This window comes from Lycium ferocissimum, chromosome 5 (assembly GCF_029784015.1).
Source record: "Lycium ferocissimum isolate CSIRO_LF1 chromosome 5, AGI_CSIRO_Lferr_CH_V1, whole genome shotgun sequence".
In the NCBI taxonomy this organism is placed as follows: domain Eukaryota; kingdom Viridiplantae; phylum Streptophyta; class Magnoliopsida; order Solanales; family Solanaceae; genus Lycium; species Lycium ferocissimum.
In genome coordinates, this window is record NC_081346.1 from 33,383,370 (window position 1) to 33,400,473 (window position 17,104).

At 41.6% G+C, this 17,104-nt stretch overlaps 1 pseudogene; it reads left to right on the plus strand.

Moving 5' to 3' along the window:
• Positions 1-2,002: 2,002 nt before the first annotated feature.
• LOC132057735 (uncharacterized) lies at positions 2,003-7,401 on the plus strand (annotated as a pseudogene).
• The last annotated feature ends 9,703 nt before the right edge of the window (positions 7,402-17,104 follow it).

Here is a 17,104-nt window from a genome sequence, read left to right on the forward strand (position 1 = left end):
ATTTCATTAGGAGAAAGCATGTCTAGTATTCATTACATGATATTGTGTGGTTAAGCTCCTATGTTCTTGTGATTGAATATTGTGTAGGCTTCATGCCATTATTCCTGTGTGATTTAATCTGTAGTAGATGTATTGTGATGAGAAGTTAATATAGTCTTCTCGAGGGTATTGTGACATGAAATGATGAGGTGAATATGCATATTGAGAAGGTAAGAAATACTTTTCTATAAAAGGTATGACAAGGCACACATGTGGCTTAGATTATGGGCTCGTGGTCCGAGGATAGTTTCGAAAATGAGAGGTTTATTGTTATATCCCGCGTCCGAGGTTCATTCCGGAGCGGAGGTTGTACTCGGGTCCGAGAAGTGTTCCGGAACGAGTGGTATATAGACACCATGGGTCCCCTGTAGGTCATGACTACTGAGCTATGACATCAGATAGCATGTGTGTACAGCGAGTGGGGATATTTGTGGTAAATTTATTTAGGTTGTTAACTTACGTGATTGTGATGCTTGGCAATTTTGTTATTTGTTATGACTGTCCGTGGTTGACTTGTTGTGATGTATTGATATTCGTGTATGATTGACTGGCTTGTTTAATTCTATTGATTTCATAAGGTATGCATGATACTAATCTTATTCGGCCTATGATGCTTACCGTGCGCCGTGCCTCCAGTGGTCCCTAACGAGGCAGCGGGAGTTGCGGCCCGCATTCCGGCAAGAAGACTACCGCTCTTCCACTCGGGAGCCGCTGTTGCCGTGGTGTACCAGACGCGATGGCATAAGTGCGCCGAATCGTTACGTCGTTGCTGAAGACAGGTCCGAGCTATACTAGTGGGTCAGCAGGTAGGGGCGCAGGGGTAGCGGCTCCAGATCCGGACAGAGCACGGTGCTCCCGGGTTCCGCAAGCCACGGCGGTGGTGCCTCGGCCTCGATGAAGTTCCCTGGTTTTCGAGGCCTTCCCGAGGCCCGTTGAAAGGCCAATGATGACCAGGCGAAGAACATGATCCGTTTTGGAGGTTCACAAAAATGAAGCCTCCCGTGTTTTATGGTACCGAGCTCGGAGGACGCATATGAGTTCATCATCGATTGTCGGGGAGCCCCTCCATAAAATGGGGGCCGTGGATAAGTACGGGGTAGAGTTTGTGACGTTCCAGTTCTTGGGTGATGCCAAGTTTTGGTGGAGGGCTTATGTCGAGTGTAGGCCAGCTGGGTCTCCTCCGTTGACTTGGGTCCAGTTTTACTCTTTGTTTTTGGACAAGTAGTTTCGCGTACTCTTAGGGACCGAAGGAAGGATGAGTTCACTACTATTAATCAGGGGAACTCGTCGGTTGCTGTGTATGAGTCTCGTTTCCACTCCCTATCCCGACATGCTTTATTCGATTCTGTCGCCCACCGGTGGGAGAGGATATGGCGGTTTGTGAAGGGTTGAACACCGGGCTTCGCATTATCGCTCCGAGCTTGTAGCCACCGGGGGCTTCACCCGGGAGGTAGTGGAGCATGTCCGTACCGTTAAGGGTATTAGGCAAGAGAGTCATGCGAAGCATGTAGAAGAAGAACCGGGTGGGATGTTCGGCAAGAACTCCTTCTCGAGGGGTCGTAGTTCACGGTGTATATTCGGGGCATCCGGTTCGATCCGCGATGCAAAAGTCACTCGGGGGCCCATCAGGGGTAAGTTACCAGGCTCTCGGCCAGCATGAAGGCTACACTACTTCATCAGCATCTGTCCAACGGCCGACACTGGACCGTGCTTGCTTCGAGTGTGGTGATATAGGGCATATTAAGAGGTATTGCCCCAGACTTAGACAGAGTGGGCAGGGGACTCAGTATCAGACTCCTCGAGCTCCATTTATACCAGATCGAGGGGGTAAGGATCGCCTACCGGCAGGGCGGGGTGGCCATACCGCGGGTAGGGGTGGTGCCCAGCCTAACCGAGGCAGTTCTCAGGGCAGGCGGACAGCAGCCCAGCAGGGGCGGGGCTCAGACTGGAAACGGTAATCGCGATGGTACACAGGCGACAGGAGAGCGCTATCATTTGTACGCCTTCCCAAGTAGACCCGAGGCTGAGGCCTCCGATGCAGTTATCACAGGTACTATCTCCGTTTATGACTGTATGGTTTCTATTTTGTTTGATCCGGCCTCTACTTTTTCTTATGTATCTACCTATTTTGCTTTGGGTCTGGATATGATGTGTGATACTCTTGATACCCCTATTTTCGTGTCTACTCCTGTTGGGATTCTCGCGGTATGGATGGCGTCTACCCCCGCGTGTGCAATTTAACATGGGGTATGGTACTTAGGCAGATTTGATGATTTCAGACATGGTAGATTTCGATGTTATTTTGGGTATGAGTTGGTTATCCCTACATTATGCTATACTTGATTGCCATTCTAAGACTGTTACACTAGCCATGTCCGGGGCACCTAGACTCGAGTGGAAGGGTAACCTTAGTCCCCTCCCTAAGAAAGTAATATTCTTTGTTCGTGCTAGGAAGCTAGTAGAGAAGGGTTGTTTAGCTTATCTGGCACATATCCGTGATACCAGTGCAGATACTCCATCCCTTGATTCGGTTCCAGTGGTACGCGAGTTTGCGGATGTGTTCCCCGCGGACTTGCCTGGTATGCCACCGGATCGTGATATTGACTTCAGGATTGACTTAGACCCAGGGAATTGTCCTATCTCTATTCCACCTTATAGGATGGCACTAGCAGAACTCAGGGAACTGAAAGAGCAGTTGCAAGATCTTCTGAGTAAGGGGTTTATTCGCCCGAGTGCCTCTCCGTGAGGTGCTCCTGTGCTGTTTGTTAAGAAGAAGGATGGGTCTATGCGTATGTGTATTGATTACCGACAGCTGAATAAGGTAACTGTCCGAAACAAGTATCCCATCCCCGTATTGATGACTTGTTTGATCAGTTACAGGGAGCTTCGATGTTCTCAAAAATTGACCTAAGGTCAGGGTACCATCAGTTGAAGATTCGGGCAGAGGATGTTCCAAAAATTGCTTTTCGGACCAGGTATGGGCACTATGAGTTCTTGGTTATGTCTTTTGGGCTCACAAATGCCCTAGTTGTGTTCATGGATTTGATGAACAGTGTGTTCAAGCTCTACCTAGACTCATTCGTTATAGTGTTCATTGATGATATCATGGTGTACTCTAGGAGTAAGGAAGAGCATGAGAAATATTTGAGAATTGCTCTTGGAGTATTGCGAGAGAAGGAATTGTATGCTAAATTCTCCAAGTGTGAATTCTGGTTGTCTTCTGTGTCATTCTTGGGGCATGTTATTTTGAAGGAGGGTATTATAGTGGATCCTCAGAAAATTCAGGCAGTCAAGGAATGGGCTAGGCCCACATCAGTGATCGAGATCCGTAGTTTTATGGGTCTGGCTAGCTACTATCGTCAGTTTGTGAAAGGGTTTGCTTATATTGCTTCTCATATGACCCGTTTGACTTAGAAGGAAGTACCATTTCAGTGTTCTAACGAGTGTGAGGAGAGCTTTCAAAAGCTCAAAACATTGTTGATAATAGCACCGATTCTGGCATTGCCCGTTGAGGGCAAGGATTTTGTTATTTATTGTGATGCTTCACGTTCTAGTTTGGGTGTTGTTTTGATGCAGGAAAAGAAGGTGATTGCTTATGCTTCTCGGCAGTTGAAGGTGCATGAGAAGAACTATCCTACTCATGATCTAGAGTTGGCAGCGGTGGTGTTTGCATTGAAAATCTGGAGACACTACTTGTATGGTCTCCATTGTGAAGTGTACACAGACCATCGCAGTTTGCAACATGTGTTCACTCAGAAAGATCTGAACTCTAGACAGCGGAGGTGGATGGAACTGCTGAAGAACTATGACATCACCATATTGTATCACCCTGGTAAGGCTAATGTGGTAGCTGATGCATTGAGCCGGAAGTCGGCTAGTATGGGAATTTTGGCTCGTTTAATTTCGTCTGAGCGTCCGTTGGCTAGAGAGGTACAGACTCTGGCTAACAGTTTTATGAGACTGAATATCTCTAACACAGGCAAGGTATTGGCTTGTGTTGACGCTCGTTCATCATTTTTAGAGCAGATTAAGGCTAAGCAGTTTGAAGATGCTAAGCTAGGTAAAATACGAGATAAGGTGTTGCGTGGTGAGGCCAAGGAGGCCGTGATTGATGAGAAGGGCGTGTTGCGAATCAAAGGGCAAGTGTGTGTGCCACGTGTGGGCGACTTGATTAAGACCATTCTGACAGGGGCTCATAGTTCAAGGTATTCTATCCACCCTGGTGTCACTAAGATGTATCGTGTTTTGAGGCAACATTACTGGTGGACTAGGATGAAGCGGGATATTGTAGAGTTCGTTGTGCAGTGCCTAAATTGCCAACAGGTGAAGTATGAACATCAGAAACCTAGGGGTACATTGCAGAGAATGCCCATTCCTGAATGGAAGTGGGAAAGAATAGCCATGGATTTCGTAGTGGGTCTTCCGAAGACATTAGGGAAGTTTGACTCCATCTGGGTTATTGTTGATAGGTTGACTAAGTCTGCCCACTTTATTCCGGTGAAGATAACTTATGATGCAGAGAAGTTGGCTAAAGTTTACATTCGGGAGGTACTTAGACTCCACGAGGTTCCTATCTCCATCGTGTCCGACAGGGGTACCACGTTCACATCCAGGTTTTGGGAGTGTTTGCATGAGGAGTTGGGTACGAGGTTAGATCTTAGCACAGCCTTCCATCCTCAGACTGACGGGCAGTCTGAGCGGACTATTCAGGTTCTAGAGGATATGCTTCGTGCGTGTGTGATAGATTTCGGTGGGCATTGGGATCAATTCTTTCCCTTAGCCGAATTTGATTACAATAATAGCTATCACTCGAGTATTGATATGGCCCCATTTGAGGCATTGTATGGAAGGAGGTGTAGGTCTCCTATTGGATGGTTTGATGCATTTGAGGTGAGGCCGTGGGGTACTGATCTTCTGAGAGAGTCCCTAGAGAAGGTGAAAGTGATTCAAGCCAAGCTTTTGGCAGCGCAGAATAGACAGAAGGAGTATGACCGCAAGGTCCGAGATCTCGAGTTTGAGAAAGGAGAGCAAGTGCTATTGAAGGTCTCACCCCGTGAAAGGGGTAATGAGGTTTGGGAAAAAGGGCAAGCTTAGCCCGAGGTTCATTGGTCCGTTTGAGATTCTCAAATGTGTGGGAGAGGTGGCTTACAAGTTGGCTTTACCTCCGGGTTTATCAGGCGTTCATCCGGTGTTCCATGTGTCGATGTTGAAGAGGTACCACGGTGATGGTTCCTATATCATCCACTGGGATTCGGTTTTGTTAGATGAAAATCTGTCGTATGAGGAACAACCCATTGTTATCTTAGACATGGATGTCCGCAAGTTGAGGTCCAAGGAAATAGCCTTGGTAAAAGTTCAGTGGAAGAACCGACCAGTGGAATAAGCTACTTGGGAAACAGAGTCGGATATGCGTAGCAAATACCCTCAACTTTTTGCCTATTCAGGTAACTCCTCCCTAGATTCTCATCTTTGTCCGTTCGGGGATGAACAGTGTCTTAATTGGCATTTGGTGTAACGACCCTTCCGGTCCTTATGGGAGTTTAGAACTCCATTGGGAATTTTGAGGCCACGAGTAGATTCGTAGGGCGTCTTTTTGTATGTATGCAGGCTATGTGTTGTGTTTTTGAGCCCTTGGGTGAAATGTGGGGTGATAGGGGAAAAACTGGATAGAAAATCGAGCTACTGCCCAAAATGCACCACTGTGGCGGTGGGAGCACCGCTGTGGCGGTGGGAGCACCGCTGTAGCGGTGGGCTGACCGCTTCCAGCGGCAAGCCATTTTCTCTTGGGGCCGCTTTGGAGGGCCTTTGCCCGCTGCGGTGATGCCGCTATAGCGGGGTGGCGACCGCTATAGTGTTGAGCCGATTTATCTTGGGACCGCTATAGTGGGACTGCTGCAGCGGCGTAGTGACCGCCGCAGCTGTCGACGGGAATGCAGAATCCGTGTTTTAATGCCTTAGTTTTATATTTTCATTCATAACACACCAACACACTTTCCAACAAGCACCTAGAGAGGATTCCCAAGCTAGGGCAAGATTCTTTGAGAGGTAAGTTCCTTTGATTTCCATTCTATCATTCCATTCTCCTTCATGATTGTAATCCTCTTCATGGGTCTTTAATGGTGAAATTGAAATAAAAACCCTAGAACGTTAATAAACCTTCTAAACTTGATGGGTTATGGTTATCATCGCTTAGTTATCATCTAAATGCATTGGTTAGTTGCTCTTAATCATAAATTGAACAGTTAGAGACATAAACTAAGTGATTGAGACCCACGGTTCTATAAAAATGGTGTCTTTGTCATAGAAACTGTTTGTAATGGGAATGTTTGATAGAATGTGGTAGAAATTGATGGTTTATGAATATTAGGGGCTTTGATAGGTTGTTTATCACCTAGAAAATCATCCACCCTTAGAATGGGGAGAGGGAAGGGTATTTCTTGCCTTGGTATTTGCAAATTGAGCAATGTGACTCATTAAGCCTTCTATTTTTAGACCGCGAACGTATTGAGGCCTTGAGGAAAGGAAAGGCTGTAGCAGAGTGACAGGCATTGTTCCAGCTCTACTCTGAGGTAGGTTACGGTTTACTTGAGTTAGACTTTGGTTAGTTGAATGTATGTTTGTGATTTCATTAGGAGAAAGCATGTCTAGTATTCATTACATGATATTGTGTGGTTAAGCTCCTACGTGCTTGTGATTGAATGTTGTGTGGGCTTCATGCCATTATTCGTGTGTGATTTAATCTGTAGTGGATGTTTTGTGATGAGAAGTTAATATAGTCTTCTCGAGGGTATTGTGACATGAAATGATGAGATGAATATGGCTATTGAGAAGGTAAGAAATACTTTTCTGTAAATGGTATGACAAGGCACACATGTGGCCTAGATTATCGTGGTCCGAGGATAGTTCCAAAAATGAGAGGTTTATTATTATATCCCGCTTCCGAGGTTCGTTCCGAAGCGGAGGTTGTGGTCGGGTCCGAGGACTGTTCCGGAACGAGTGGTACATGGACACCATGGTTCTCCTGCAGGTCATGACTACTGAGCTATGACATCAGATAGCATGTGTGTACAGCGAGTGGGGTATTTGTGGTAAATTTATGTACGTTGTTGACTTACGTGATTGTGATGCTTGGCAATTTGGTAATTTGTTGTGACTATCCGTGGTTGACTTGTTGTTATGTATTGATATTCGTGTAGGATTTACTGGCTTGCTTAATTCTATTGATTTCATAAGGTATGCATGATACTAATCTTATTCGGCCTATGATGCTTACCCGTACATAGTCATTGTACTGATACTACCTTGCTGCATTCTTTGAGTGCAGATTTTGAGATAGAGACAGCTACTCGTCCTCACATCTAGTGTGGAGGATAATTGCTGATAGATTTTGGGGTGAGCTTCTTCTCATGCCAGGCCACCCGAAGATCTTCTACTTATGATGTCTTTTCCAATTCTGGACATTATGGATATTCATTAGGCAGATCTCAGTTCTTAGACATGTTTTGGCTTAAAGTCCTGTACGATGACTTTCGAATTTTGAGGATTGTAATAGTTAGAACTTCCGCACTTACTACAGTATTTATGGCATGATTTACTTGTTCTTTTGTTGTTAAATGAGTAATAATTGTTTAGCTTGATTTATATAAAAACTGTATTGAATGGATTAGGTGGTATGTATGTTGGTTCGCCCATTAGGATTTACAAGGGTGCCGGTCATGGCGGGTTGGGTCGTGATAGTATACCTCAGTGTTTTAAAAGGTGGGGGCACGAGACGGGGAGCTTTAATTAGCATGGGGCGAGGTGTAAGCCTCGAGGCATGGGGCGTAAGCCCCATGGATCTTTAAGATTTTAATTTATAATGTAGTAAAATAGTATACTAACACATATTTATGAAAAAAATACATAAATAGTTTCAAAAAATTAAAAACATGATTAAAATAACTCATAGAAAACAAAACTTCTAGCATAATATTCCAAATATAAATAATGTAATGATATAAAAGCTATTATGAAATGCAATTAACTCTAACATTTTAACTTTCAAACAAAAAAGAATCTCAATTTCGTAAATATATTACTACCATACTATGCAATTTACCTCCCTAAAAGAAAATAATCAATAAACTTTATCAGTATTATAATTAAAACATTACTCCTTCTACGAAAAAAAATTACATCCAAATAACGAAATAATAAAATGAGATAATTTTGAGACATAGGAAAAAAGACATGAAGACTAGGAAAAAAGACATGAAGACCAATGATAATGATAAGTGAACATGAAAATCCGGCTATGTATTTTAAAAGAAATGTTAAGTGATATTCACCCTCACGGTGTTCTCAATTAGTAAATATACAAGACTATGGCTTGTTATTTGAGATACTTTCAATCTTCTTTTTTTCATAGATGAAAAAAACTATTAGAAATCATTCATTTATTAAAGAATTATGAGGGTCGATAATGTTAACGAAGGAATTTGACCTATAATTGTGTAAGAATTGTTAGGTGAGCCCCGAGTGTTGGTGTCACGCCCCAAATCTGGAGTGGCGTGACCGGCACTCGATGCCAACCTAGGCCCGAGCGAACCACTCTAAATCTGAAACTCTGAGACTAACCCCCAACTTAAACCAATAAGGCCTACCTGCACACAAACAATAACAACAAGCCAGCAAGGCCATAATCTGGATATATATATATACATATACTGACCATCTCGTCCAAACTGGGCACACACACCTAAAATATAAATACACAACTGAGCAAGCCGACGAGGCTGCCATGTATGCTGTACAACAAAATGAGAGCCGACAAGGCTACATAACATCCCCAACAACGTACAACTGTCCACAGACCTCTAGGAACACGAGCTGTAAAAAGGACGGGACATGGCCTCGTCATACCCTTACATGTCAAAATAGCATACCACAAAGGGACTGCAGCTCCAGACTAAGTGGAGCGCACCGACGCGCCGAGTGGAAGGCTCTACCGAGCGGGATCGTCCGTCGACTACCAACTCGCGGCACTAACGCAGTGCCCCCAGACAAAGGGATGTCAGTACGAATAATGTACTGAATATAAAACGCAAGATAACAACTGAAATGAAATAAGAAGCTATACTCTGGATATTTCAAGAAAGCATGCGGAGGTACTCGATTCGGATTGCCTTTCATCTAAGGCAAGATAACATAACTCTATAGATATAACTCCGTGACCCGAGGGTCAGGCATAGATAACTCCATGACTCATAGGCCAGGTATAATTAACTCCATGACCCGTAGGTCAGGTGTGCGCAACTCCGTGACCCGTCGGTCAGGCAACAACTCCATGACCCGTAGGCCAAGTAACAACTCCATGACCCGTAGGCTAAGCATTTTGTCTCACTGACCAAGTGGCCAGGCTAAATAAAATGTAAATATATGCATATCATGCATGTGCTGAAAAATACCGACTCTGTAACATGTCTCTTCTGTCTCTGTATGAACTCCAGGACATAGGAAGGGGATATGGACCCTCAGAAGGAATAACAGAACACTCAGAAGTCAGGCAACAATATGACAAGCTCTACTTAGAAAAATCTCGAGTCACAAGGTTCATTACGCTCTTACCATAAATGGAATCATGCCAAGAAAAGAAGGAGAAACCTTAACATACCTGGAAGCTTATTTCTCGACTTTCCAACTCACTTACCGTCTTGCAATTTACATAAGATCATTGTGGTCTCGTAATCTACATATAAAACCGGTCATACTATTGTTAGGCTTATCGTCATATGCTTGTCTTAAGCCTTCAAATTAAATCCCCTTAAAATCTGTCGAAATTCGAGCTAGCTAGCATTCTTACACTTGATTCTACTACTTTTTGGTGTTTGATCTTTGATTTCACCTTAGATTTGTCTTGGTATGCTTGGAAGAAGGTTCTAGGACTTTTGAGAGTGTGGAAGAAGTAGGAAATGAAAAATAAGGAGAAGGGTCGTGCATATATGGAAAATAAAATCTGGCCCGACCCGAAATCTAGGGCCTATCATACGGACCGTATAAATTAAAAGGTCAGTATAATTGGACCGTATATTTCCTCCAAAATCTCATCCTCCTCTGGGAGGGTTCGACGGACAGACATACGGGCCGTATAAATTATACGGTCCGTATAAAGGACCGTACAATCCACAATTTCCCGAAACTTGTCCTCGTCGACCCGTTTTGCCTCCAATTCTTATGGAACCTGTTGGCACTTGTTTAACACCTCATCAACTAGCTAAAGAGCATTATAACTCTTCCTCAAGAAATTACTAAATCAACATTAGCTCGGTACTTTGCAAACCCTTTTCCAAAACATGACTTAAGCCTGGCATTTATTCCCTTGCCTCAAACGTCTTTGGAATCTTAATTAGAACCGTTAAGTACTACTTCTTATTTGTAGGAACATCATATACTTCTTACCCTGAGTTAGTCTATCTACCATATGACGACATGAATTTTCCGAGGTGTAACACCCGAAATCACAATACCGACAACCAACACAACAACAACAACACTAACACCAACAGCATCATCATCAATACAAAAATATTCCATAAAACATCCCTCACGATGTTTATCAACATATAATAAAAATATACACTTCCTTTCTTCCCAATCAAGAAGCATAATCTCATCAACACACCAACAACATTAGATACCATCCATATACATGTAAATTAGCTCAACAACACAGCCACAACATGTTCAAAACAGTCCAAAACTCAACAACTACAACACAACACTTTATGACCTTTCCTCCATAACTATTTTCACTTTTAAGACTTGCTAAACCTTCAAATCAACTCAATATAAGAGATAGGATGAAGAACATACCTTATACTTGAAGAACTTTAGCCACACCAACTTTCTTCAAGACCAAACTCACTACAACATCAAGTAGAAGCAAGAACAATCACTTTTCATGGACTAGTTTGGTGTAATCTTGTTGGGTTCTTGATTTAAGGGGTTATAAGTTGTTAAGAGAAGTGTGGGGATGTGTCTGTAACGCCCAAGAAGTGTAAATGATGAAAAAGGTGAAATAATAGGGTATTTATACCCCTTAAGAGTCGGTTCCACCGACTTTCCAAGTGGGGCCCGCGGGGAGCCATTTGGTAGTTTGGAGGCTTATCTTAAAATGCCCATAACCCTACTCCGATGTCGTTTTGATGAGTGGTTTGTTGCGTTGGAAACTAGACTTCTTAAAATTCAATTTAGGCTTCTGTTTCACTTCAAATATCCTAATATACTAGGAGATATACCCCTCTAAAGTTGACCTAAAATTTCTGTCCAAAATTCTGCCAACTTTTTTCAAATTTTCGACAAACTTATTTTCTTCTATTTGCTTGGTCCCAGAATCTTCCAAAACTCTCCATACATGATATTTTTCATTAGTTATACTTGATAAGGGTCATGTCCTTTGGTTCCAAGGTTGTCCTTCCTGGTTACAATTTACGAAATCAAAATTCATCCTTTACTTCATTGTTACGTACTTCCCATGGCTTGTACCTTTCAAAACTTCACGGGATGTCTCCGATACTCCATTAATACGGTGAAGTACGTAGCATGCTCATGCTCTGAAAGTGAGAGGTGTAACATTCTTCCCCCCTTAGAAACATTCATCCTCGAATGTTGTAGCTTGCGAGCTTACGATGCTATCATTAATTTCTTGAAATGGTTGTCCTCCTTTAGTTCCTGATCTCCATGCTCTTATACTATGGGCTCATTAGTCTTCTTTCATATTCTCCCAATTCTTTGTCGAACTCATTCATTAGTTCCATATCCTCATGTTCTTATGTATTTACCCAGTGGTCAACTGGTATCTAGCTACCGTCCTGGGACCTGTTGTCATTAAAACGGTCTTAACTCATGATAGCTACGGCTCCCTGCCGATCTGTGAGCACTCTTCATTGTTGTACTCTTTTGCCTTGCTCCTTATTTCTCTACTAGTAAACAAATTCTCTTGTTCAGATATGGCACCTTTCCTTGCTTGCTTCTTTGGTGCTATTTTAGATTATCCTTTTTTGTACCAGCTGACCTTATATACATATCATATCGTCTCCTTTTAATTCCTTGGTTGGACTCACCTTAATTCCTTACAATATCATGATATTCATATTTGCCTCCAATTTTCTCTTCTCAATTTTAACATAATTACAAAATAAACTCATGAACATGGAACTAACATAAAATTCTACTTAATCATAATTTCCTTTCGATACGAGTATGCTTCCCTCCTTAAGTCCTTGGCTCTCTTATACCGGTGACTAATTGAGACTTAAACTAACCTCCATTATTCTTCGGCTCCTTATCGCCGTCCTTGTACCATTTTGTTAGCCATTTCATCATGGCCATTGTTTATATGGTTCTATGTCATATATTCTCACAATCGATATAACCGGCGACTTGGAATTTCATAACTTACGAGGTACATCCTAATTCTTAGGCAGGACTGCTGCCTTGCTATCCATGGACACACTATCTTCCTTTCCTTTGAAGATTATTGAACTTCCTATAAATATTCCTCTTTTAAAGCTTTCATCTCTTCTAGTGCCATAAGTTTTTTTCAGTAATCCCGATTGTCCTTTATACTTATCCCTAGTCACACGCGGCCTTTCTTACTCCTTCTGTTACCCCTTAGGGTACTTTACTGCATATCTAAATGTATTTAAAATTTCTTCAGCGCGAGTGATTCGAGTCATGGTCCAGGATACAACGTATCGTGTTGACGAAACTTATTCTCTTTGATTCGCTAGACCTTCATCATCTTGTCATGCCTCTTTTTCCATATTTGTCTCATAATATACTTGTATTTAGTCCATTCTCACTTTTCTTTAGCGCATTCTTGACATATCGGTTCATCTCAAAATTTGACTCCTTAAATCCAGTATATTTCCCTCTTTTGAGCTTGGGAATATTGTAGTTCATTTTAGAACTAAATTTGTCCCCCCCCCCCCCCCCCCTTAAAGGTTGTTCTCATATACCAGTAACCTTTGAGTGTTAACTGTCTTTGATAGTCATCTGGCCGACCTTAGCGATCCTTCAACTCCTCTATTCCTTATAATGCCAGAGTTCTTTTCATCACATGGTTTAACTTATTTTCCTTTTTGCTAGTTAAGTTCTTGTATCAAATCAAAATGCTTATGCATATCGGATACAATTCAGATGCCTTCTTTATTGTCTTTTCACTTCTACCCTCCATGTCTAGTAATCCTCTAGGCTAATGAATTAATGGGGACATCAGAATTCATTAGGCCCCTTATGGAGTGTCGGACTATACCATGCCCCTTTAGCCCTAGTCTTTCTCTACGTCTGTCTTCTTAATATCCTTGAAATTCTCCTTGCTCTAGGTTCCCAATTCTGATTTATGTCTATACTATACCATTAAAAGTTGATATTCCACACCATCCATTCCCACGATTCGTCCTTTCATTAGCTTAGCTCATTTTATCCCGTAATTCTTCTTAACTACTTGTTTGCATCCTAGATATGCATCATAGTCTTTCTAGTGTTCTATCGACTCTTGTTCTTAACATGAAATCCGCACAAAGTACACCCTTTCCTTTCTTTTTTAGTCGATTCTTCGTCTTCCCTTATGATAGTACAACTTGTACACATATGTGTGTGTATATATATATATATATATATATATATATCCTTCTTCTTTAGTCGAGTCTTCGTCTTCCCTTATGATACTATAACTTGTACACATATGTGTGTGTGTATATATATATATATATATATATATATATATATATATATATATATATATATCTCAAATTTTCTCGGTTTTCTTCATGATCGCATCTTTGCATCTTTAACACAACCATTGCCTTCAAATTTCAATTTGTTTCCCTTTGGACAAGCCTACTGACTTATTAACCTTCTGCTTGTAATTGGCAGCCACTAATTTCCTTTAACCATTTCGTTGACACCTACTCCTTCCTTTAGTGCTCATAGTCCCTTTTGTTTTCTTTTACTCATAAAACGCCTGTTTCCATTAGTCATCCTTTACTCTTAGCTTAGGAGATTTTGGAATGTTTCGTTAAGGGTGCGAATCCCTTTTTATGCTGAAAATTTCTTCTTGAGGTACTTTCTTCCCTTAAATAGGCGTACCAATCATGGGTTCACATCCATCCTCCTGGTTAAATCTCAGGAGTTTAAAGTTTCCTCGTCGCTCTCATAAGACCTGTTTATTTCTTCTCAAGGATGCACCTTTATCCATTATTTATAACTTTCTTGGTTCTGGTTATGAAGACGTATAGGCTGGTTCCGGGGTCCTCACGTTCATCCTTTGTCACGTACAACATTACTCTATCTCCCTGATTTATTTAAATTTGATCCTATCGTCTGCTTTCCTGCTTTCGTCCTAACCTTTTCCTAAAATATATATTACCTGACCCTTAATGGGTATACATTTTCCTTGTCCAAGTTTCTCTCCCCTTCATGATATCATAACCTTCTTTTTCCTAATGCTCGCGCTTATATATTTGGTCGTGTTACCGCTATCTGACTTTAATTCCCGAGAAAACCCAATCCTAATTCTCTTTGTAGCGCTTGCTACCTTAATTTTGACATACAGCACAATCAATACTTTTAACATGTCATAAAATCAATCATAGGGCTATACATAATACTCGATGTAGCCACTCGTGACTTATCTTTTCATCACTTTTCAACACCTTTTCTTGCGAGATATCCCGTTGCCATTTGATTTTTTCATGAATCCATGGCTTATTACGCCTCCCCTCTTTTGCCCAACTAGCCAGACTCATACCTTGCGATCAGTTCGAAATTCTAATTGTAAAACTCATATGCTCCTAATTTCCCTCGGGCTATTCTAGTTTCTCATATTCTTTTTTTCGTATGTCTAAATCTGTAGGTCTTCCTAGCATATCTTTCTACGTCCTAACTGTAAATCCTAGCGGTATAACTTTACTTAAAAATCTTTACTCGTACTTGTACCCTGTCTCTTTGTCTAAGATAATCAACCTCGCATCCTTTATTTTCCTGTAGCAACCGAATCCATCCTTGTGATATCTTATCTTCACTTGTACACCTACTCTCTTCTTTCCTTACACATAAACCGACATCGCACCTAATTTCTCTATCATCAAATAACCTTCACTACACCCGTCTGAAAAAAATATGAGGTGAAGCCTTCTTATAAGGATTGGCTAGAAATACACCACATATTCCTAAGGTTGATACAATCTCTACTTCCTTCGTCGGCCAAGCAACATCACATTTAGAAGTTGTATAAGCAATCCAGAAGACAATCATAATTGCAATCCAACTTACCTAACCATTTCTCATTCTTGAGTTCAAGGTCATCATTAATACCCGAAGTAACTTGGCCATGATGATTCTCAGAATAGTACCAACTATCAAATACTCAGAATCCCCTTGAAGTCGAATGACTGGTAACTTCTAAATCCTAATGTAAACCCACATCATATAGGAAAGTCTGATAAACGAGTTTGTGTGCCTGTAATCAACCCGTCCTGATCTTATGTATATGTATAAACTTCTAGAGTAAAACTTTTCCCTACTTGTTAACTTCCTTTCCCATGTCAATATCTTTTCGTTATCTCTTACTCACCAATCTATAAATCGTAGTACTGTATTTGAATTCTTAGTGTCAACTTACCCTATATCTTCAATAAATCTCAATTCACCAAAATCTCAAATCCAACTCATTCCAGTTCCTTTAATTACTAATCATTTTTCCCTCTAGGGTTCTTCCCTTAAATTAAATTCAAATCATTCTAAAACTCCTCTTTGAAAGCATATTATAATTGTTCATTCAATCATGACTTACCAAACATCCGATTGCCACATTTCCCTCTCATTCTTTCTCTATAGCATAGACATTCGAACCATTTAATTTGTAAAAAAATTGGCAGAGTTTCCTCTATACTTCTTACTGTCTCAGTCCTGTACACAGCCCAGAAAACACATCCGATGCCTCACGGAGCGATCACAATTACCCGCAATATCTAGGTCAAGTTCTTATATCAAAGTCTATCAATATCAGTAAGGCAGGAAACATACCTTTCAGAGTATCAACTTCAATTCTCATCAATTGCCTCATAGCGGCATAATCAACTGTTTATCCACAATCAAAACATTTAGGGTTAGAATCAGGGACATCACATCCTATAATTTAGCTCTATGGCACAATCTAAGATGAGAAAGAAAGTCCAATCATTCCTAAATGCCCTGCAGCCTCTTGTTTATAAGTGTGGCGTGCCTCATACCCATAAACAAGACTCTACTAGACACGGTCTGTAGACAACCCTAGGACAGAACTGCTCTGATACCAAGTTTGTCACGCCCCAAATCTGGAGTGGCGTGACCGGCACTCAATGCCAACCTAGGCCCGAGCGAACCACTCTAAATCTGAAACTCTGGGAGTAACCCCCAACTTAAACCAATAAGGCCTACCTGCACACAAACAATACCAACAAGCCGGCGAGGCTATAATCTGGATATATATATATATATATATATATATATATATATATATATATATATATATATATATATATATATATACACTGACCATATCGTCCGAACTGGGCACACACACCCAAAATATAAATACACAACTGAGTAAGCCAACGAGGCTCCCATGTATGTTGTACAACAAAATAAGAGCCGACAAGGCTACACAACATCCCCAACAACGTACAACTGTCCACAGACCTCTAGGAAACACGAGCTGTAGAAAGGACGGGACATAGCCCCATCATACCCATACATTTCAAAATAGCATGCCACAAAGGGACTGCAGCTCGAGACTAAGTGGAGCGCACTGACCGCGGCCGAGTAGAAGGCCTATTGAGCTGGATCGTCTGCTCAACTACCTGAACCTGCGGGCATGAACGCAGCGCCCCCAGATAAAGGGACGTCAGTACGAATAATGTACTGAATATGTAAGGCAAGAAAACTACTGAAATGAAATAATAAGCTATACTCTGGATATTTCAAGAAAGCATCTGGAGGTACTCTACCTGGATTGCCTTTCATTTGAGATAAGATAACATAA